Source organism: Equus przewalskii, chromosome X (assembly GCF_037783145.1).
Source record: "Equus przewalskii isolate Varuska chromosome X, EquPr2, whole genome shotgun sequence".
Classification (NCBI taxonomy): domain Eukaryota; kingdom Metazoa; phylum Chordata; class Mammalia; order Perissodactyla; family Equidae; genus Equus; species Equus przewalskii.
This window is the reverse complement of record NC_091863.1, coordinates 57,962,484-57,987,433: the sequence shown is the minus strand read 5'-3', so window position 1 is coordinate 57,987,433 and position 24,950 is coordinate 57,962,484. Positions and strand designations below refer to the sequence as shown.

Here is a 24,950-nt window from a genome sequence, read left to right as displayed (position 1 = left end):
ATGATTCTAAGAATTTATACATTTCTACTAGATTATCCAATTTGTTGGTGTATAGCTTTTCTTAGTATTCTCTTATAATCTTTTATATTTCTGAGGTGTCTGCTGTAATTTCTCCTGTTTCATTTCTGATTTTATTTATTTGAGCCTTCTCTCTTTTTTTCTTGGTGAATCTAGCTAAAGGTTTGTCAATTTGGTTTATCTTTTCAAAGAACCAGCTCTTGGTTTCATTGATTTTTTTCTATTTTTTAGCCTCTATTTCATTTATTTCTGCTTTTATTTTTATTATTTCCTTCCTTTTACAGATTTCAGGCTTTGTTTGTTCTTCTTTTTCCAGGTCATTAGGTGCACTGTTAGATTGTTTATTTTATATTTTTCTTGTTTGTTGAGCTAGGCCTGTATTGCTATAAACTTCCCTCCTAGGACTGCTTTTGCTGTATCCCATTGATTTTGGAGTGTTGTATTTTCATTCTCATTTGTGTCCAGGTATTTTTCTACTTCTCTTTTGATTTCCTCATTGACCCAATTGTTGTTCATTAGAATTTTGTTTAATCTCCACATATTTGTGTCTTTTCTGATTTTCTTCCTGTAGTTGATTTCTAGTTTCATAACTTTGTGGTCAGAAAATATAATTGGTATTATTTCAACCTTCTTAAATTTATTGAGACCTGTTTTGTGGCCTAATATGTGATTAATTCAGGAGAATTTTCCATGTGCATTTGAAAAGAATATGTATTCTGTGGTTTTTGGATAGAATGTTCTGCATGTATCTACTAAGTCCATCTGGTCCAATGTGTCATTTAAGGCCAATGTTTCGTTATTGACCTTCTGTTTGAATCATCTATCCATTAGTGTACATGGAGTGTTAAAGTCCCCTACTATTATTGTGTTGCTGTTTATTTCTCCTTTCATGTCTGTTAATAATTGCTTTATATATTTAGGTGCTCCTCTGTTGGGTGCATAGATATTTACAAGTGTTATCTCCTCTTGCTGGATTGTTCCCTTTATCATTATGTAATATCCTTCTTTGTCTCTTGTTACAGTTTTTGTTTTAAAGTCTATTTTGTCTGATAAAAGTAATGCTATCTCAGCTTTCTTTTCTTTGACATTTGCATGGAATATGTTTTTCCATCCCTTCACTTTCAGTTTGTGAGTGCCTTTAGGTCTGATGTGGGTCTCTTGTATGTAGCATATTTATGGGTCTTTTATTATCCAATCAGCCACCCTATGCCTTTTGATTGGAGCATTTAGTCCATTGACATTTAAAGTACATTTTGGTAAGTACATACTTTTTGCCATTTGGTTACTTTTTTTCTGGGTTTTTTAGCAGTTCTTCTCTCTTCCTTTTTTCTTTTATTGCTCTCTTCCTTCATGGTTTTATGGCTTTAGTATTATGCTTTCCTTCCTTTCTCTTAATTATTTGTGTATTTATTATAGGTTTCTGGTTTATGATTACCATGTAGTTTATATATTATAACCTATGTATACTACAATCTATATTGAGTTGATGGTCTCTTTCACTTGCCTCTTTCTAAAAGCTGTACTCTTTTACTCCCCTCCTCCCAAATTTTATGTTTTTGATATAATATCTAACCTCTCTTTGTGTGTGTGTGTGTATATCCACTACCCTCTTTTGGAAATGGGTAATTTTAGTACTTTTGTGTTTTGACCTTCATATTATCTTCATAGGTGGTTGATCTGCTGTCTTTACTGTATTTTTGCCTTTACCAGTGATTTTATTGGAGTGTTTTTTGGATAATTCTGTTATTCCTATTTGTGGTCTTCTCTTTCCCACTTAAATAAGTCCCTCTAGTATTTCTTGTAGAACTGGTTTCTTGGTGATAAACTCCTTTAGTTTTTGCTTATCTGGGAAATTCTTTATCTCTCCTTTCATTCTGAATGATAACCTTGTAGCTGTGTAGAATATTCTTGGCTGTAGGTTTTTCCCTTTCAGCACTTTAAATATATCATGCCACTCCCTTCTAGCCTGTAAGGTTTCTGCTGAGAAGTCAGCTGAGAGCCATATGGGGTTTCCTTTGTATGTAACTTGTTGCTTTTCTCTTGTAGCTCTTAGGATTCTTTATCTTTAATTCTTGACATTTTAATCATAATCTATCTTGGTATGGGCTTTTTTGTGTTTTCTTGTTTGGCGCTCTCTGTGCTTCCTGTACGTGGATGTCTGTTTCCTTCCTTAGGTTATGAATGTTTTCAGCTATTATTTCTTCAAATAGATTCTCTGCCCCTTTGTCTCTCCCTTCTTCTTCTAGGACACCTACAATACAATTGTTAGTGTGCTTAATGTTGTCCCAGAGTTCCCTTTAGCCTGTTCTTGTTATTTTTGATTCTTTTTACTTTCATCTGTTCAGCTTGGGTAATTTCCTCTAGTCTTTTGCTGATCCATTCTTCTGTATCATCTACTCTGCTACTGAATCCCTCTAGTGAATTTTTTATTTCCAGTATTGTATTCTTCATTTCTGATTGGTTCTTTTTTATATTCTCCAATTCTTTGTTGAAGTTCTCACTGAGTTCATCCATTCTTCTCCCATGACGAGTGAGCATCATTATGACTTTTTCTTTGAAATCCAGTAGATTGTTTATTTCTGTTTCATTTAGTTATTTTTTCTGGTGTTTTGTCTTGTTCCCTTTCTTGGAACATATTTCTTTGCCTCCTCATTTTGCCTTTCTCTGTGCTTATATTTATGTATTAGGTGGGTCAGCTACATCTCCTGATCATGGAGAGATGACGTTATGCAAGAGATCCTTTATGGGGCCCAGCAGTGTACTTCCCTCTCATCACCAGTTCCAAATGTTCCAGGGCTGTCCTCGGTATGGGCTATGTGTGTCTTTCTGTTGTGGCAAGGTTGCTCTTGCTCTAGGTGTTCAGGGAGGCTAGTCTATCCCCCTGGCTGGCTGGTTGTAATGCTCAGCTGCATGTAGCTGCTATGGACCCTTCAGTCACCTTTTTGGGCATGGGGAGCCCCAGCACAGTTGGCTGCAAGGTTTAATAGCACATTCCTGTTGCAGTTTTTCTGTTAACTGAATAGGTCCCCAGTGTGGCTGGCTGCTAGGCTCAGGGGGTTACAATTGCCATAGACCTCTAGCCTGCAAGGCTGTTTTCAGCTGTCCTAGGATTGCAGCTGAGTGGGGCTGGCCCCAGGCATGGGCGCACTCAATTGTTTCAGGTTTTGGAAAGTGGGGCTGATCCCCTATCTGGCTGTTTGAGAAACACAAGTCTTCTGCCACTGACTAGCCCCACCACTCACAAGGCCATACACACGATCAACACCATCCTGCCACATGTTTGTGCTGCAACCCCCTGAAGTGGACCAAGTCACCCACTGCAGAGGCCCCACACACTCCACTAATGCTCCACACACTCCACCTGCTCCTCATGAATGCTCTGCCCAGTTAAGGGCAACCCACTGGCCTGGCTGCAGAGGATCCAGGAAGCCAGCCTATGCTGGTCCACAAGTCTCAAAGGGCCTGCTATTCCTTGGGCCAGTCCCTAGCGCAAGCTGCCTGCCCTGGCTGAACTGGATTAAATTGGTGTTCCAGTGGGTGGTGTAGACCCTGTGCTAACAGGCCAGGGGAAGAACTCCAATGGTGTCTGCCAGCGTCTGTGTCAGCACACCTGTATTAGGTCACAATAATGGTTGCTGCTAATGTCTCAGTCCCTGGAGAGGTCTCACCTCTCACTGAGATGCACCCAGAGCCTATCAGGTGAGTCTCTTTTCAAGAAAGGACTGTTCACCTTTCTTCCTGCTGATTTTAGGTTGCTTTAAAAAACTGGTGAATTTGTGTGTGGGCCCTTCAAGAGCCATCTTTTTTCCACTTATGCCCCATAGCTTTTCTATGGGTATTCCCTGCAGTAGTTACTAGCCAGCAAAGCTGGATATATTATGACACTTGTCTCAGCAGTACTGAGTCCAAAGGATGCTTATAGCAGCAATGCTCCCCTACGCAGGTCCCCCATTCCTCCAGGGAAGGCTGCATACCTTAGGATTACTCTTGGCCAGCCACGAAGCTCCTTGGCTTGTGAAGGTGGCTTTTTTTCTCTCCAGAAAGAGACCTCTGTCTCTTCCACTTCAGTCAAGACTGTCCCTTGTTGTGGGGGTTCTTTTTATCCAGTTTTCAGTTCCCTCTCAGGGATAATTGTTCCAAGAATCGTTGTACATTGGTTGTACCCATGGGAGGAGGTAAGTTTAGAGTCCACCTACACCACTATCTTGACACCAACACTGAGGTGTCTTTTAAGGCCTCAAATTTGTTCTATCTTGGTGAATGTTCCATGTGAGCCTGATAACAATGTGTATTCTGTTGTTATGGGATGAAGTATTCTATAGATGTCCATTAGATCCATTTGACTGATAATGCCCTTGAGTTCAACTACATCCATACTGTTTTCTGCCTGGTGGATCTGTGCATTATTGTAGAGGGATGTTAATGTCTCCTGCCATAACAATGGATTCATTTATTTTTTTCTTACAGTTCTCTCAGTTTTTACCTATCATATTTTGATGCTCTGTTGGTAGGTGCATACACATTAACCATTGCTATGCCTTCCTAGAGAAGTGACCTCTTTATCATTATATAATACCCCTTTATCCCTGATAAGTTTTCCTTGATGTAAAGTGTGCTGTCTCTGAAATTAATATAGTTACTCCTGCTTTCTTTTGCTTAATATTAGCATGGTATTTCTTTCTTCATCCATTTGCTTTTAATCTATATGTGTCTTTATACTTAAAGTGGGTTTCCTGTAGACAATATATAATTGGGTCTTGTTTTTTGATCCACTCTGACAATCTCTGTCTTTTAATTGGTATATTTTCACCATTGATGTTTAAAGTGATTATTGATATATTTGAATTAATATTTATCATAATTGTTACTGTTTTCTATTTGCCTCTCTTGTTCTTTGTCCCATTATTGTCTTCCAGTCTTTTTCTGCATTTTTTTCATTTTTAATTGAGCATTTTATATGAACCTACTTTTTATCCTTTCTTAGCATATCAGTTATACTAATTTTTTTTTTTTTTGCCATTTTTAGTGCTTGCCCTACAGTTTGCAATATACATTTACAACTAATCTAAGTCCCCTTTCAAATAACACTATACTGCTTCATGGGTAGGTTGAGTCCATTATAATAACAAAATAATCCTAATTATTCCCTCTCATCCCATATATCATTGCTGCCATTCATTTCACTTATGTGTAAGCATACATATATATACATAATATATGGTATACATTCCATCATACGGAATACTTTTTTGCTATTATTATTTTCAACAAACTGCTATCTGTTAAACTGATTAAGAATAAGAAAAAATAAAAGTTTTTATTTTACCTTCACTTATTCCTTCTTGATACTCTTCCTTTTCTCAAATTAGAAGAAAAGAGGCAACTGCAAAACAAAATGAGAGCATTTATTTGGGGTCTTAGAGTTGAAATTTGGGGAAGACAGGTTCTTGCAGCAGCCAGAATAGTGTCCCCTTGATGAGTAAAAGTCAGGAATTTTTATTAGCAAAAAGGAGATCCCAGACATATTACCTCAATTGTTTGTTGAGATTTATGATTAGAGGGTAAATTTTTGTTACAGTTCATTGGCGTACTCAAGGACATCTTCTTACCAGAAAAAGTATATTTTTGCACAGTCCTTCAGAAAGTTCTTTCTTTGCAAATAACTCCCTTTTGGAAACTCAGCCAGGTAAGCACAGTTTCATATTTTTAACAAGATGGAGTCCAGAGTACAAAATGTAGTCACTGCTGACAACTTGTTTCACACTTTTTTTATGCAGATCTGAATTTCTGACCTATATTATTTTCCTTCTTTCTGAAGAATTTAACATTTTTTTTGCATGGCAGGTCTACTGGCAACAAAGTCCCTCAATTTTGTTTGTTTAAGAAAGTCTTTATTTCTCCTTCACTTTTGAAGGATAATTTCACTGGGTAAAGAATTCTAGATTGGTGGGTTTTTTCTCTCAACACTACTTATTTCACTCCACTCTTCTTGCTTCCATGGTTTCTGAGGAGAAATCAAATGTAATTCTTATCTTTGCTACTCTATAAGTGAGGTGTCTTTTTCCTCTGGCATCATTCAAGATTTTTTTCTTCATATTTGGTTTTCTGCAATTTTAATAAGATATGTCTAGGAGTAATTCTTTTGGTATTTATCCTGCTTGGAGTTCTCTGATCTTCCTAGGTCTGTGGTTTGGTGTCTGATGATAATTTGGGGGAATTCTCAATCAATATGGTTTTAAACCATTCTTCTATTCCTTTCTCTCTTTCTTCTCCTTCTGGTATTCCCATAATGTGCATGTTACACTTTTTGTAGTTGTCCCACAGTTCTTGGATATTCTGTTATCTTTTCCGTACTTTTTTCCAAAAGTCATATTTGTTTATTTTCTTGTATACATTGAAAGTTTATTTTTAGTAGAATAAGAAACCCTCATACACTGCTTGTGGGAATGCAAACTGTTGCAGCCACTATAGAAAACAGTACGGAGATTTCTCCAAAAATTAAAAATAGAAATACCATATGATCCAGCTATTCCACTTTGGGGAATTAATCAAAGAATATGAAAACACTAATTCAAAAAGATATATGAACCCCTATGTTCATTGCAGCAATATTCATAATAGCCAAGATTTTTCAGTAGTTTTTACTCTTTGCTTTTCAGTTTTGGAAATTTCTTTTAACATATCCTCAAGCTCAGAGATTCTTTCCTCAGCCATATTCAGGCTACTAATAAGCCCATCAAAGGCATTCTTCATTTCTGTTACAGTGTTTTTGATTTCTATCATTTCTTTTTGGTTGTTTCTTAGAATTTCCATTTCTCTGCTTCCATTGTCCATGTTCTTGCATGCTGTCTACTTCATTCATTAGAGCCCTTAGCACATTAATCACAGTTGTTTTAAATTTCTAGTCTGGTAATTCCAACATCTCTACCATATTTAAGTCTGGTTCTGACACTTGCTCTGTTTCCCCAAAATATTTTTGCCTTTTAGTATGCCTTGTAATTTTTTCTTGATAGCCAGGCTTGATGTAGTGTGTAAAAGAAACTGCTATAAATAGGCCTTTAGTAATGTGGTGTGAGATGTGAGGGGAGGGGAAGCATCTATAGTCCTATGATTAGGTCTCAGTCTTTTAGTGAGCCTGTGCCTCTAGACTGTGAACTTCACAAGTGCTTCTCAGTTCTTCTCCCCTTAGGTGGGACAGGATGGCTAAAGTGGGCTGGAGTTGTGTATTTCTCTTCTTACACATAGAAGGGTAGAGAGGGCTAAAGTTGGGTATTTACTCTCCCTCAGCTCAGTTAGTCTCTGAAAAACTCTTAATAGTTTAGAATCTGGTCAAACACTTTTATTGAAGGCAGACCTTGCTAAGAAAAACAGAATGCTCTGGCATACTTCAAAATAGTTACTTTTTCCCTCCCCCTGCTGGAAGTATGAAGGGATTTTTCTCCAATATTTACTTTGAGGACCTAATATGGCTCTTCGAGGTAAAATTCACAAAAGTGTGGGGACTTCCCCAAGACTGGGTCTCCCTGGAGCTTTCAACTTTCAGACTTGTCCACATGGAGCCTCTAGCAACTCAATAATTACAGTTTAGGTTTTCCTAGCCCAGTACTGTTTCTTGCATAGGTTTCTGCTCTGGTAAGCTGTAATTCTTTGTATTCACCTGTCTGTCTCTCCAATTTGGGAGGCAGTGGTTTGCCTTGTGACTTCACTTCTCTAATCATCTAAGAAGAGCTGTTTGCTCAGCTTTTTACTTGTTGTTAGGATGGAGTGACTACTTCCAAGTTCCTTACGTGCTGGACTGGAAATTGTTAGTCTCTATTTGCTTTGTAATTCTGTCTCTTTGTATTTTAAGTGTTTCTCTAAGTATTATAATACCTAAATTTTCATAGACAAATTAGTTAATATTTAACAACTTCTAGTAAAATGCAGAACACCTGAAACCATATAAGTTTTGACATCTACCTATCACTGACCTTTTTTTTTATAGCTGTCATAAAAAATCCCATATAGTGATGTTATAAGTTTGGCTTTCAACATTCATACAAATTTTTTAAAATATTAAAAGGAAAAGATAATGCTTTTTACTCAGATTTTTCCTTGATGCCTTAAGAACCAAATCCCTTTGATATCCTATTCCTTTAACCTGAATATCTTCTATTAGCATTGTTTGTTTTTTTTTTTTACCAGATCTGCTATCAATGATTTCTCTTAGTTATTCCTCCTCTGACAATGTCTTTATTTTACTTTCATTCTGAAGAATATTTTCCCTGGATATAGAATTCTGTATTAACAGTTCTTTTCTTAGAGCACTTTAAAAATGTTGTTCCACTGTCTTGTGGTCTCTATGGTTTTAATGAAAAGCCCAGTTACTCAAATCATTTTCCACTGCAACTGCTCTGTCCTTTTTTTACTAGTTGCTTTCTCGATTTTTTTTAATATGTGGTTTTCACCAGTTTTATTATGACTTGGACATGTTTTTCTCTGAGTTTATCCTCGTTTGGGGTTTTCTGAGTTCTCTGCTTGCTTGCTCCTCACCTCACAGACCCACAGACATGAATATTAGAATTTTTTATGTTGTCTTAAAGATCCCTCTTTTCTTCTAAATTTTCCTCTTTTCTTCAAATTGAATAATTTCTTTTGCTCTAACTTCAAGTTCATTGTCTCTTTTCTCTGTTATTTCCATTATGCTAATGAGTCTATCTAGTGAGTTTTTCAGATATTACATTTTTCAGTTCTATAATTTACATTTGGTTATTACTTTACAGTTTCCATGTCTCTGGTGAACTTCTATCTTTCCATTCACTGAAAGTATTTTTACCTTTATCTCATGGAGTATAGTTAAAATATCTGCTTTAAAGCTTTTGATAATTCCAACGTTTTGATCATCTTAGGATTGGCATTATTGCATTATTTTTTATGTTGAACATTTGTCATGTTTTCCTGGTTCTTTTCGTGTTGCATAATTTTGGATTATATCTTGAATTTTTAATGTTATGTTGTGTAGACTCTGTATTTTGCTTTAATCCTCTGGCAATTGTTATTTTTCTTGCTGTTTTTTTTAAATAGACAATCAATCCAGTTATGTTCAAACCACAAGTTCTGTCTTGCATTCTGTGAGCAGGGATCTAATCTCAGTTCAATTTTTAAGACCATTCTTAAATTACTTTTGTTCTGTCTCATGCATGTATCACTCATGGGTTAGTCTGAGACTGGGATCATGGTTTAAAACTATTCCATTTTTAAGACTTTTGTTAAGCTGCTTTGAGTCTGTCCCAATTACGTGCAGTTCAGCAGTAAGCCCAAGATTTTATAGGTTTGTATACAGAATTAAAGGATCCTCTTCTCTTGTTTTTCACTTCTCTTAACCCCCCTCCAACTCTTCCTGGGCCACAAGGTCTCTTTTCTCATTTTCTGTGACCCAAAATATGGGCTTTTAATTGGGATTTCAGCCGTCCATGTCACTGCTCTGATGTGCATCTCCTTGACTTTTGTTTACTTTTGTTTTCTTCTCAGAGTCCTTGGGGGTAGTTGGTTTCTGCATTCATACAGAATTTTTAGTTGTAATCAAGTAGAGAAATAGGCTTCAGGTTCTAGCCTGCCATGCTAGATGAAGAAGTCTTGAATGGCCTTTTAAGTCACTTAACTCCTCTTAGACTTGGTTTCTTTATCTGTAGAATGTGAGTAATAATCCTTGTCCTATTAATTTCAAAATTGTTGGAATGGTAAAGTGAGATAATGTATATGAAGGGATTAGTATATATTAACATTTCTCTTGCTGACACAGTTCACACTCAGTATGACTGCTAAGTAATGGAAAAATCTTCTAAAAAAATTAGTAATTTTTAACTTTTTATTTGGAAATAATTTTAGACTTCTAGAAAAGTTGCAAAAATAGTACAGAGAGCTGATATATATCCTTCACCTGGCCCCCCAATGTTAATAACTTACATAACCAGAACACAGTTATCAAAACCAGGAAGTTAACAGTTAATTTGATGCTATTAACTGAATTACAGATGTTATTTCAATTTCACCAATTTTTCTTTGAATGTCCTTTTTCTGTTCTAGTGTCCAATTCAAGAACCCACATTGGATTTAGTTGCTGATACTTCTTAGTTTACTACAATCTGCAGTGGTTCCTCAATCTTTTGTCTTTCATGATCTTGACATTTTTGATGAGTACTCATCAAATGTTTTATAGAATGTCTCTCAATTTGAGAACATCTGATATTTTCTCTTGATTAGATCAAAGTTATAGATATTTTGGCAAGAACATCACAGAAGTGATGTTGTGCATCACATCCACATGAAGTTGGCACATTTTATTATTGGGAATGTTAAATGTTAACCTTGATCTCTTGGTAAAAAATGTATCTCCAGGGTTTCTTCATTAAAAATTCATGAATTTTTCTTGTAGAAATAAATATAGGTGTGTGTATATTGTATATATACCTTGAGACTATGCAAATATTCTATTTCTCCTCAACCTTTCACCTGCTGATTTTAGCATGCATCAATGGATCTTGTCTACAGTTACTACTGTGATGTTTGCCTAATTGTGATTTTCTATTTCTCTCATTTCTTCTACATTTATTAACTGGAATTCTTCTGTAAGGAAGAGCTCTCCCTTTCTCCTATTTATTTATCTATATCAGTATGGACTTATACATATTTACTTTATTCCATGGATTAGTAACCATACTATCTTTATTTATTTTCTTGCTCAAATTGTTCTGGCTCTGGCCATAAGAACTCCTGCAGGTTGGCTCCTTGTCCTTTCAATATGCCTCCATTCTATTTCAAACATGTCCTTATTTTCTGGTACACAAAGTGTGCTAGGCTTATCTTGTATTCTTCCTGTCTCAGTCCTGGAATCAGCCACTTTTCTAAGGAACCTGGTTCTTTCTTAGTATAATAGTATTTAGAAACCAAGATTTTGGCTCTAAGTGTGCTTGTTGATAATGGAATTCCATTGCTCCTAGGCCCTCTCAGTGGACAGAGCTAGAAAATATATGTATGTATACTAATACACACATCTATATTTCTACATTTAGCTGTCTACTGTCTATCTATCTATCTATCCATCCATCATCTTTAAAACATGAATTCATACTAAGTTCATAAAACATGAGTTCATAACAAATTTACAAAGTAAGTTGTGCCTCATTTGTGTATTTGTGTGTAATTCCTTTTATCTTTAGCCTTATAGTATTCAGTGAAAATACTGTTTTCCACAGTTACTTATGTTATTAGTTTCTGAGGGCTGCTGTAACAAAGTAACAGAAGCTTATTGTCTCACAGTTCTGGAAGCTATAAGTCCAAAATCAAGGTGGCAGCAGAGTTGGTTCCTTCTGAGGGCTGTGAAGTAGAATCTATTCCATATCTCTCTCCTAGTTTCTGATGGTTTGCTAGAAATCTTTGGCTTTTGGATGCACCACTCCCATGTCTGCCTTCATCTTCACATGGTGTTCTTCCTCTGTCTCTGTCTCTTCACATCATCTTCCCCCTGTGGATATCTGTCTGTGTCCAAATTTCCCCTTTTTATAATGACACCAGTCGTATTGGATTAGAGCCCAACCTAATGACCTCATGTTAACTTTATTACCTGTGTAAAAACCCTATTTCCAAATACAGTCACATTCTAAAATACTGGGGGTTAGTACTTCAACGTATCTTTTTGGAAAGACATAATTCAACCCATAATATTTGTATTGGTTCTTTTCTTCCCCACCTGCTTCAGTTATATTGTGATCGTGTATCTTTAATTTAGTCGTGTACATTTGTTATTGTTTTTATTCCATGTACTTATTTACTTATGTTGGAGGTATGTGAAACATTACTATGGTACTAAGAGTCAAAGTTATACAAAAAGGCATACTCAGACAAGGGGCACTCCTCCCTCATCCTTACTACCTTGTTACCATTTTCCCATTCTTTCTAACAGACTCTCTATATTGAGTCTCTCCCTTGCTGGCTTTAATGAAGGAAACCACCATATGGACATGTCCATGTGACAAGGAACTGTGGGAAACCTCTAGTTGCTGAGGACGGATTCCAGCTGATAGCTAGCAAATAGCTGAAGCTCTCAGTCTAACAATCCACAAGGAAGTGAATTCTGCTAATCACCATATGAGCTTGGAAGTGAATCCTTCCACAGTTGAGCCTCAAATAAGTCCCAGAACTGGCCAACACCATGACTGCATCTTATAAGAGGCTCTGAAGCATAAGACCCAGCTAAGACATGACAGATTGCTGACCCAGAGGAACTTTGAAATAATAAATATGTTTCTTAAGCCACTAAGTTTGTGGTAATTTATTACACAGAAATATATAACTAATACAGTACTTCATTGTTTAGATATAACATAGCTTATTTGACCACTCTCCTATGTGTGAGCATTTAGCTTCTTTACCAATATTTTGCAATTGCAAAAAATGTTGCAATGAACAACCTTGTGCATATGCATTTTCATGTTGTTGAAGTCATAACTTCAGAGTAGATTCCTAAAAGTAGGGTTGCTGAGTCAAAATAAAAGTGCATGTGTGGTTTTGTTAGATATTGTCAGATTTCATTCCAGAAGAGTTGTACCAATTTGAATTCCCACCAGTAATTACTCACAACCTAAAACAGAATGTGTTGTCATACTTTTTAATTTCTGTCAGTCTGAAAGATGAGAAATTATATCTCAGTGTTGTTTTAATTTGACTTTATCTAATTATGAGTGATTTTAATATCTTCCCCTTAGGTTTGAGAGCCATCTTAATTTTTCTTTGGGGATGGATTAATGGCATTTTGGGAACTCAAAGAATGAATCTATTCAATATATCATGATCTCCAGAGCTCAGTTCAGGAATCATATTCAAGGTACCAAGGATTTTGAATAAATCTCATTGAATGAAAGCTCTATGCGAATGCACTAGTTATTTCTTTATTTCTAAAATTTTTACTGAGGACCCTGGCTTTTGTCCACACTGAAATGGTGTGAAAAGAATGTCTTCAGAAAGAATTCTAGCTGGAAGTAGCATAGTAGTGGAGGGATAAAGGGTTTTGGAGTTAATAAGATCTGAGTTTGAGTCCTGCATCTGTCCCTTACTAGGAAAATGACTTGGGGAATTTACTGGACCTCTCTGAGGCTTCATCTGTAAAAAATGGAAATAATAATGCCCATTTCTGGTGGTGGTTGTGAAGGTTTAAGTATGATAGTGTATGTATAGATCCTAGCATATAGAAGTTATATTTCTCCTTTCCTTTTCCCTTGTTCTTCTCACTAATCAAGAAGGAAAATACCAAAAATGAAAATCACAAAAATAAGTAATAAAACAATGACCCACTTTTTGATCCTTTGGAAACCATCTCAAGAATTTACCCCAAAACTCAAAGTTAAACACAGAAGTGATATTCTTGGTTGGAATACCTTCCTCTTTCCCTCTGCTTCTTCAAATCTTCTTCTATCTGAATTTTTTTTAGCACTTATAACCTATGCCACAAACTCAAGCACCCAATGATTCTTTAACCAATGTGGTCAATAAGAATTTATTGAGCACCTCCTACTTTGCAGTTTCATTACCATTGTTACACCCTATACAATGTGACAGCACGAAAGGACTTTAGATAGGACCTGGACCAAACTCATCCTTTTACAGACTTTGCAGGCTGGCTCCTCTAACCTTGTGTGCTGCCTACGCTTGTTTTTCTCATCTCTTATTTTTTTAAGTTCATGCTTAACTACTGTGGGAAAGAATAACTGTAAACAGCTTTAATTAAATCATACTTATAAAAAATTTCTTATACTCCACTTTATACTTTTGGTATTGTTGATCTTTAAAAATTAAATGGTCTTTGATAATGGGTCTATTCTGTATTGCCTTATTAAGACCAGTCACTTCTTGTCATCCCATTTTTTATCCTCTTCTTTTATGGAATTATTATCTTTATTTAGAACTGTTTTAAACATTGAAAAAAGATTAAAAATTAGATTATAGATTTTAAAAATTAAAAAGAAAAATATTTTTTAAAAAATTATAGATTAGAGGGACTAAGCCCAGTGGAAGGAAGTCGCTTACCCAATATTTCATAGCATGTTAGTAGCAGAATCTAGATTTCCTGACACTCGAGTCAATGTTAATCCCATAATTTGTGGTGGTTTTTCTAATTCTTTTTATACAGTCCATAAGTTAACCCAAGAACCTTTGTGAGAAGAGTGAAACAACCTAAAATTAGTAAGTAGCTAGCAGCAGGCTGGCTGCCCAGGGCAACGTACTGCTGATGGATGGTGAGATTTCGACAGATGGGTTTCTCAATTCCTTTCCAAACTCCAGCTAGTTGATAAACGAATTGTGCCTTTCTCACTACTCTGACAGAATTGCTGCTGTTTTCTCTGGGCTACTCGTGCTCAGGCTAGGCTCATGAGTGGAAAAGAGAAAGAACACTTGGAGATTTGGGCCTGGGACTTGGCTTCTTAATTTGTTTCCAGGTCAGAGGCAAACAGAACACATTCTGGTTAAGAATAGCTCTCTAATATACAGGTTTGCTTATAACCAAACTATATCCTGAGGCCTGAAGTTGTTGTGAGAAGAGGCAAGGAAGGACAAACCCTGGTCAGTCGCAGGTCATGGAATTCAATTTAATTCAATTCAAAACAGTATCTTCAATGTTCCAGGCACTGTAATACTTCCAGGGACACAGCAATCAATACAACGCTGCTTCTGTCTTTGAGGAACTAACAGTCTAGTAACGTTCGCTGTCATAAACAAAAATCATTATAAGGCAAAGAAGTCTAAAACAGATGCTATAACAGAAACCCAAGTAGTGTTCTATGAGAATAGAAATGGAGGAACAGTTATTTTCCAATGAGGCACATAGGATAAGCTTCATGAAAAGGGTGATACTTGAGTTAGGCTCTGAAGGTTAGGATTTTAGTGACTAGAGAAGAAGTACAATGGCAGAGGACAAACGTCAGGATGTGTGAAATGTACTGACCAGAACCAGACAGGAATTGTAGGAGTTTAGGATGAACGGAAGGATCTTATAGAAGATGACTCTGACAAGGCCAGATTGTGGAAAACTTGAAAAGCCATGTGAAGTGTTTGGACTTAAATATGTAGGCGGATTTTTGACAAGAAGAATGATGTGATTCAAACTGTTTCATTCTTCTTCTTTTTTTTTTTTTTTTTTGAGGAAGATTAGCCCTGAGCTAACTGCTGCCAATCCTCCTCTTTTTGCTGAGGAAGACTGGCCCTGAGCTAACATCCGTGCCCATCTTCCTCTACTTTATATGTGGGACGCTTACCACAGCATGGCGTGCCAAATGGTGCCATGTCCACACCCGGGATCCGAACCAGCGAACCCCGGGCCATCAAAGTGGAATGTGTGCACTTAACCGCTGTGCCACTGGGCTGGCCCTCAAACTGTTTCAAAAGAATAATTCTGGCAGCAATGTGGAGCTTATAGCAAAATGAAACAATACTAGAAGCAGGAAGAAGTTATTGCAATAGTTCAGTGAGAGATGATGATGGTCGTAGCTAGGACAACGGCAGTGGAGATGGAAGAAAGAAGCTAGATCAAAAAGATACTCTGGAAACAGAATGGATGGAATAGGCAAATCACTTCAGTGTTGCTGGCGAGGAACCAGAAGGAGCCAAGGAATTTCATCTGTATGACAAGTTGAACCAGGATTATTTAAAGTGGGGAATAAGGAATAGAAACAGGTTTTCGGAGGTGGAGAAATGACAGAAATTTTGAATTTGAGAGGCCTATGGTACATGCAGGTGAAAGTTGTGTGGTTAGCTGATGCATATAGACATGTGGAGCTCAGGAAACAAAACCAGACTGGAAGTCAAGATTTGAGAGTCATTAAAACATGGTAGTTGAAGTCATTGTATGACATCAGCCACAAAGAGAGAATGAACTGAGAAAAGGAAGCCAAGAGTGCAATCTTCAATAATCTCCTAATTTTCCAAAACTGGGATCTGGACTCATCTTTCTATTATATGCAGGAATGTACATAAATTAATGGGGGTGAAAATTGGATTTTTGAATTTTTACTTTTTCCTTTCCACAATTCTTTACTCCCTAAATTTTTGTCACAAGTATTGCTCTTGAAAAGGAAAAACAAAAATCAAAGAAAAAAGCATTACTTTAAAGGAATACATTATACAATTTTTGAAAAGAAAAAAATACTTACATCTCCACCAATATAACAAAGCTATATTTTTATTTCTCCATGTTTCTTTCCAGTATCTATTCATATATTTATAAGAATGTGCTTACATTGCTATAATTGGAGCTCATGTACTATTTTTGTCCGTTATTAAAATTTAGTTTTCCATTTTAATTCAGTTTCCATATATATTTTTTTCATGCTGTGTGGAATTTCATCAGGTTAATGTACTGTAAATTACTTAGTTATTTCCCTATTGTGCCAAATACCATTTCAAAAATCATCAATGAGAAGAGCTTGACTGATACTTTCCTTCATTCTCTCGTAAGGATGGTGGTGAGAATGAGGGAGAATGCAGTTCTGAATGACTTAGGTCTACCAGTCTGCAAATCATTTAACAGCAGAAAAATCAAAATAGTCATGATTCTCAAAGAAAACTGTTTCCATTTGATCACTGCCTATACGTTAAAATTCTTCCTTCTGCAAGTTTCCCAGTTCAAGTATGAGACCATGCCTTTAAATTTCTGTAATTTCACAGTTATTCAGGGCTCATAAACAGCCTCCTACTTATCTCCCTCAGTTTGTTCTGAGACAGGACTTCAGATGAGCCCTTGGTCTATATTACCCTGTCTTAAACCAACTCTGCCTAATTGCCCGTTAGCTTCTGGGGACTGTGCCCCATAAATCTTAGCTCTTCACCTATTTACTCCTTTGGCTTTCAACCCACAGCTCATCCTTCCATTTATGGTTTATCTCTTCACTTCTCTCCCCCTCCCTGTTCGCTCCTGGCTTAGTGTTTCTCAGATTCCCCAGTTTGGAATCTCTGTTTTGGCCACAGTACCTTCAGAAGCAGCAGGCAGCATCAAATTGTTTTTTTACTGCATACTTACTCACTCTAAGGCAAATTAAAACAATCAGCTCCAATTTACCATTAAGTACAAGGCTTCAATCATGCACGCTGTTCTGGACAGTATCTCTGTAATAATCATTGCCTTGTAATTCTGTGTGCATTAAAGCAAACACAAAATTAGGAAGATATGACAGGCAAGATTTACTCTGCGGACATAAGAGTTGTAGTGGGCTTCTGTGTATAAGGCTGAAGGCAGAAGTTGGGCCTCTGGGATTTTTGCCTTCATCAGTGCCTGGTTACAGACAGAATAAAAAGCATATGGTCTCACAACCAAAATGCATGAACTGACCACATAAATCGATCAGTTAAGTACTTATTAAACACCTTATATGTGTTCAGTCTTGTGGTAGGCTCTGTCGGAGATGCAGAAAAAAATGAAATACAATTCCTGTCATAAAATTTTTACATTATTGGACATACAAGTCACATGCATGAAATCAGAGCAAATAACATAAGGTAAAGGATTAAGCTGTGTGATATGGATTATATTGAGCAATACCAGTCCAAAGAACAGTGAGATTGATGAAGTCTTGAACTGGAGTGGATAATATCTTAAAGCTAGGTAGAGAATGGAGAACATTCCAGGCAAGGAAAATAGAAATGGGTGGATATAAGAAGGTAAGAATGGATTAATGGGATCGACAGATGCAAAAAGACTGAAAATTAAGTCAAATAGATAACGTAGGGCAAGTGGTTCTTAAAGACTGGTCCCCAGACCAGCAGTGTCAGCATCACCTGGGAACTTGTTATAAATGCATATATTAAGCCCTACTCAGATTTACTGAATCAGAAACTCCAGTGGTGGGGCCCAGAAATCTGTGTATTAACAAGCCCTCACAAAGATTTTGACGCATCCTCAAATTTGAGAACCACTGATGTAGAGGAATGGAGGGAGAATCATTGATGGAGAGAAATGGAGAGAAATAAGGTTGTAAGGTAGGATGGGCGCCTTGAATCCAGGCAGAGGGTGTTTCACCTGATGTAGTGGGAAATGAGTCACTGGGGGTTCTGAAAAAAAGGAAGCGAGGATGATTATTGAGGCAATGATGCCCCAAAGAGGTGAAAGTCGGAAGGAGGCTGTTGCAGTAATTCAGACAAGATGATTGCAGTCTAGCCTTAGTTAGAGGCATCAGAAATGGAGAGAAATAACAGGAATAATGAAAATAATAACCTTTACTGAGAACTTATGTGCCATGAATTATGCTGAGCCTTTTTATATGTGTTAACTTATTTAAGCCACACAAAAATCTTACGAGATTAGCAATATTATTATTCCTATTTTACACATAAGGAGGCTAGCAAACAGATTCTGGGTCTGAGGGTAAAAAGGCAGTGATTACGTTCTAAGATAAGCCTTGAGGTTTGAGCCTGGGAACTTTTCTGATCTATTTTTTGTCCTAAACTCTACCACATCCTCCTTTTTTTTTTTTTTTTTTTTTGGAGGAAGATTAGCCCTGAGCTAACTGCTGCCAATCCTCCTCTTTTTGCTGAGGAAGGCTGGCCCTGAGCTAACATCTGTGCCCATCTTCCTCTACTTTATATGTGGGATGCCTACCACAGCATGGCTTGCCAAGCGGTGCCATGTCCGCCCCCGGGATCCGAACTGGGGAACCCCGGGCGGCCAAAGCGGAACGTGCGAACTTAACCACTGCACCACCGGGCCGGCCCCCCTCCTGTTTTCTTAAATGCACATAACTCTTCTCACCACTACCACCCCAATTTCTGGGCTCTGGGGAAATATAGATGGCTAATAAACATAAGATATTCAACCTGTTTAGGTTAATAACCACAGGTTAATAGATATTCAACCTCTTTAGGTTATTAACCACAGAAATTAACCACAGGTAGGGGAATTTAAAACAAAATATTTTGGAAAGCTCTTAAAAACAGGAGAAATATGACTGAACACTTTCTAATTCAGTTTACTTTTGTTTTATTCAAAATATTAATACAGCATATAATTACCTCTCTGGATACATCTCAACAGTAAATGATTCAGAATTCATATATTTTTAAAATACTAACAAAAACACCAGGGTTTCAAAATATAAAAATAGTATAATGTATGGGGGTGGGTCTGCAAAACCACCCTCAGGTTCAAGTGATTAGCTAGAAGGCCTCAGGACTCAAAATATAGGCATTCTCACAGCTTAGATTTATTACAGCAAAATTATACAAAGCAAAACCAACAAAGGGAAAAAGTATATGGGGTGAAATCTGGAGAAAAATCAGGTACAAGTTTCCAAGAGTCCTCTCCAGGTGGAGTCACACAGGATGTGCTTGATTCCTCCAGCACTGAATTGTGACAACACTTGTGAGGTGTCTAATGGAAGCTCATTAAAGATTCACTTTAAAGATTTAAGTGCCAAAAGTTTCTAATGGGGGCTGGTCATGTAGGCACCCACTGTCCAGCATATAGCAAGATTTCAGACCTCCTGAAGAGAAGCAGGTGTTCAGCCCATTGTTTGTACAATTTAGGCACAGTAAGCCACCCTGCCACCCTTATCAGTTAGGGATTGGTGGGATCCCTCCCAAAATCCAAGTTCCCAGACACAAGCCAAGGCCCAACCTTGCAATTAGGCTTTGCTAAAGATAGCAATCTTATACCTACTACGTTAACTCTTTCCTGCACAGATGGCATGCTGGAATCCCAGAACACCAAAAACTAGTATTGCAATTACTATTTCATATCCAGTTTGTTTGATTCTAAAACCTCATAGACCTGGTTGACTCCAAGGATTTGGTGGATAAGAGAGAATAAGAAGTCAGTGATAACTCCCTGGTGCCATGCAAATAACTTCATAATTGCCTTCTATTCTGCTTAACAATGTGTCTAGAAACATGAGTTCTTTGATTATGGTCATTCTCTTTCTTTCTGATATTATAAAGAGACTGACTTGCCTGAAATAATTATCCAGATTTGTCCACGTATGATGCCTTGTTAGATTTACAAAACACCATTCCTTTGTAAATTTGATTATGGAATGTGCAATGAAGTTTGGAGGCAAAGGAAAATAATCATTTTAAAGTAACTATTTTAAATTAAATAACACTTTTGTCCCAGTGTGTATGTATTATAGTGACGGATGCTATTGAGGTCTGATAAGTGATACAGGTGTACAAAGTCATCTGTAATAAGTTCCTTTCTGCCTAGCTCACGATATCAATCTTTGTGAGACGTAAATAGTGATAAGATTGCCAGCACTGCCTGCTGTCACCAAAGCCATCTAAGAAAACTCTAAATGCACACTAACATCCATGTTATCTGGTGATTCAAATCAGCATTGTAGCTCATGTTATAGCACATTATCTGACAATATTCATTTAGCGCACCCCCAGTCTGTAGCAATCAAAATGAGGCTGTTTACCTGAGGTGTCCTGGACACATTTCCGTTCTTCCGGGCCACTGATTCCAAAGTACAATGCAAACACCGTGGAAACAGAAAAAAGATGTCATGGTAAGTTATAGATTTTTAGGGCTGGAAAATACTTTCAGATCATCTTCTTGGTTTATAGATGAGGCAATTGTGCCTCAGAAAAGTGAAGCACTTGGTCCAAGGTTACACAGAACTGAGACTTAAACCCAATTGAGTTTCCTAATCGGGCATGCAGTCTACTATGCTATGCTGCCATTCACATTAGGCATGTTAAAGGAATTGAGGAGAAAGATACTTGCCAAGAAACAATTTATCATTACTAAATTGGAAAAAGCATCACTTGTTTAATCATCAACATTATCACCTGATGCTTCTTTGATCATTTCTGCCTATATTCTGGGTGTGTTATATGTGATGGATTTTGGGTCAGACATCCAAATACATCTATCTCACCTGAAATCACAATATCATATCCTCTCAGTATCAGGGCATGAAAGTTCCTTGTGGACATAAGAATACATTACTGTGAAAACCCTCCTTGTATTAAAACAGTACCAAACACCCCAAAGACACTTTAAAAAATATTTGCAGATAAAATCAAATGACAATTATTCTTACCAAATGATCTAACATGGAGTTTGGTATCTGCGGCAGGAATGAAATAGTGACCAAATAAATATGTGACTTTTGGCATTTTCCACCTATGGACATTTGGTATGAAACACCTCTATTTCAAACAATTTATTTAAAGCAAAAATGGAAACCCTACTACTTAATATAATTTTTAAACAGAAATAACCATAACATTACTTATTTTTCAAGCTGGTAAATATTTTTTAACTGCACTTATGTTATATACACTTACATTGGTGGCTTAAGCTATTTGACTAAAGCCTCTCAATAAATTATCATTATCAGTTTATTTTTCATATTTACATTTTATTGCTTGCCTGACACACTGCTATTCTTTAAGGTGTCAGACTCTAACTTGCTTGGAATAACCAAAGGTGTCTTAGTAGGCAAAGAGAGATCATTTAAGACTTTGTGGGGTGTACATCTGCCAATGCAACTGTAAAGGAAGTACATTTTGTGCATCTAAAGAAAGGAAACAATCATGATTGCTAACTCTTATCGAAATTCTGTGACCAGAAATTGTCATACATACTTTAGACAAAGTTGTTTATTTGCTTTTTCATTTGTTAAAAAATTCCATGATTCAATTTTCTTTCAAAGGACCTTTCTATACTTTTACAACACTATAGCTAAAACTAATTAACAGGATTATTTCATTAGACTCTTCTAATTATCTGAAGCACAGAATGAAAGGATGAAAAATTCATTTCAGGACCACTCCATAGGAAAATACTTTCTCCATTTTTATGCCCTGAATTGAACACGTTTTGAGCACTCAGCAGACAATGCACACAATACTCATGATTCTCTCGTTTTCATTGTAAAGCATGATGTTACAGGTTGGTGCGTTTTCATGATCTTGTTATTTTATGTGTAAAGCTCTGGATTTCAGATTCACATATATTTCAAGTACTTCTCTGCCTCTCCACAAATCTCCTGTGAGCACACAGCTGATGAATTTTTACAAATACGATTTTATTCTATTTATGCTGCTAAGCCATTTCACGTATCTGTTAGCAGAACTGTCTAAAGCATGAGCGTCTCAGTGAGGGCCATGTTGGTAACCTCAGGAAATACAGAGAACTTAGAAATTTAAGAAGGAATGGAAAAGATTTTCTTTATCCTCCAGAAATGTAGTTTTTATTTCCCTTTATTCTAGGATTGAAATACTTAAAAGCAAACCTTAGATAGTGATGAAAAGGTATTTTTCTTTGACCTTTCTTAGGTGGAGTTGTAGAAAATGCACAAAAAGAATGAAAAACATCTTGTGAAATTTTTAATCTCTTACATTCTAGGCAAAAAAGAAACTTTACCAGAAAAATTGTCAGATGTGTTAACAAATTGGAACTCAAGTTTTAAAACTTGTTTGCATTACACATTGAACAGTTACATAAGGGGTTTTAAAATTAAATATATGTAAGACATAAAGAATCACATACCCCTTAAACACCCTCATTTCCTCTACCCAGTTTAAAATTCATGAGTCCCTGTCAGATTTCATTTCCTCCCCTCCCTCCTCAGAGATGAACAATAGCCTGAATTTTGTGCTTACCATTTCCTTGCTTTTCTTTATGGTTTTTTCCACATATATAATATCTTTAAATCATATATTGTTTGTTTGTGCATGTTTACAAACCTTATATAAACAGAATCATGCTGTAGATATTTTTGCGGACCTGCTTTTTTTGCTCAATATCATGGTCCTAAGATTCGTTTGTATTGTTTCATGTAACTGTATTCCATTCATTTTCACTGCTGAAAAATATTCCATTCCACGATGATAACAGATTTTTATACTCAGTCCTCTAGTGGACATCTGAGTTTCTTAAAGTTTTAGCTATTACAAATAGTGATGCTCCAGTTCTCTTGATACATAGGTGCAAGAGTCTCTCTAGTCTGACTGTGTGGTGGACAGATTCTAGGGTAGCCCCTGCCCGTGGTCTCCACTTGCTGATTTTCAGACCTTTGTGTAGTCTTCTCCACTTGAGTGTGGGTGGGATCTATGACTTGCTTTTAATCAATAGAATACAGCAAAGGTCATGGGATGTATGCCGTTACCTTCGTAAAAGCATAACACTTATCTTGCTGGAGTCTCTCCTTTATTGGCTTTGAGGAAGCAAGTGGTTATGTTGGTGAATCCCACACAGCAAGGAACTGAGGGTGACCTCTAGGAGCTGAGAGTGGTCCCTGGACTACAGTCAGCAAGAGAAAGAAGCCATTTGTCCTTCAGCAGCAAGAAACTGAATTCTGACTACAACCTGAGTGAGCTTGAAAGCAGATCCTACCCCATGAGACCACAGGCCTAACCAATGCCTTGAGTGCAGCCTTTTGTGATCCTAAGCATTGGACCTAGGTAAGCTATGCCTGGACTTCTGATCCACAGAAACTATAAAGTAATAAATATGTGTTGTTTTAAGACACTAAGTTTGTGGTATTTTTTAATATAGGAATAGAAAACTAATACAGACTGCAACTCACAATAGGAAATACGTTTTACATTGTGACCAAATACAAATACACACACATGCATGCATGCACACACAAATATATATATAACTGAATCAAAAGTTTCACTAAACCATATTAATATTGTCTACCTGTGATGCACTCTATTTTTTTCTGTACTATTCGCATTCATTTTTAAATGCTGCTTGTGACCCACAAAATTTATTTTGTCAATCATTAATCGTTTGTGATGCAAGATGTGAAAACACTCCTGTATAATTTTATCAAAAGATAAAGTTGCCAGGTAATAGCCTTTGCACATTTTCAACTTTATTGGATAATGTCCAGTTGTTTTCTGAAATGACTGTGCCAATTCACACCCTCTTCAGCAGTGCAAAAGTGTTCCAGTTGTTATACATCCTTATTCCCAACACTTGATATTGTAAGACTTCCTCATCTTTGCCAACCTAGCAACTGTAACATGGTATCCTATTGTATTTTAACTTGAATTTTCCTGATTAGTAATGAGGTTGAGCATCTTTTCATACGTTTTTTGGTAGTTCATATTCAGATCTTTTACCAGTTTTTTTACTCAGTTTTTAACGTTGTTCGTGTATGTTGGAGACCTTCCTCGTCAGTTCTATGTGTTGCATATATCTTTCTCCAGCTCATAGCTTTTGTTTTTTCTCTTTATGTTTTCTTTTTAACATCTTCATTTTAATGTAACCACATTTTTCATTCTTTTCAATTATGTTTTGTACTTTTGGTGCTCGGTTGACAGATCCTTCCCTACTCCAAGGTCATAAAATTTTTCTCCTATATTATCTTCTAAAACTGTTATAATTTTGCCTTTCATGATTAGGCTTTAAAATGATCTAAATTTAATTTTTGTTTGTGGTATGAGGTAGATCGTCTAATTTCATTTTATTTCATACGGATAACCAGTAGTCTTAGCATCATTTATTGAGAAGTCCATCTTTCACTGACCTACAGTGACAGCTCTATCATAAATTAAGCTTTCATATATATATATATGTCTGTTTCTTGACCCACTATTTTGTTCCATGGATAACTTTATGTCTACCCTGGTCAATACTACAATGTATGAATTAATATAGCTTTATAATTCTTAAGATCTGGTAAGAAATGACTCTCCACCTTCTTCTTTACAAGTGTCTTAGCTACTCTTGGTCCTTTGCACTTTCATATAAATTTTAGAAGCAGATTATCACTTTCCGTAAAATGAACCCACCAGGATTTTCATTGAGATTTTAGTGACACTATAGATCAATTTTTGGATAATTGACATCTTTATAATATTGAGTCTTCCAATCCCTGAATAGGACATTTCTCATCATTTATTTATATATATTTTAAGGTCTCTCTATAAGATTTTGTAATTTTCTCCAT

The 24,950-nt window shown here is 36.5% G+C and overlaps 1 protein-coding gene across 1 annotated transcript in view; it reads right to left on the bottom strand.

Annotated features, from left to right (window-relative positions):
- The window catches only part of UPRT (uracil phosphoribosyltransferase homolog), a 121,194-nt gene that overhangs the window by 55,475 nt on the left and 40,769 nt on the right, over nt 1-24,950 (bottom strand). The window contains exons 3-4 of the mRNA XM_070605782.1: nt 20,454-20,491; nt 5,345-5,401 (exon numbers count right to left, since the gene is read on the bottom strand). The gene's annotated coding sequence lies outside the window, so the exon portion shown is untranslated. The remainder of the gene's footprint in view (nt 1-5,344; nt 5,402-20,453; nt 20,492-24,950) is intronic.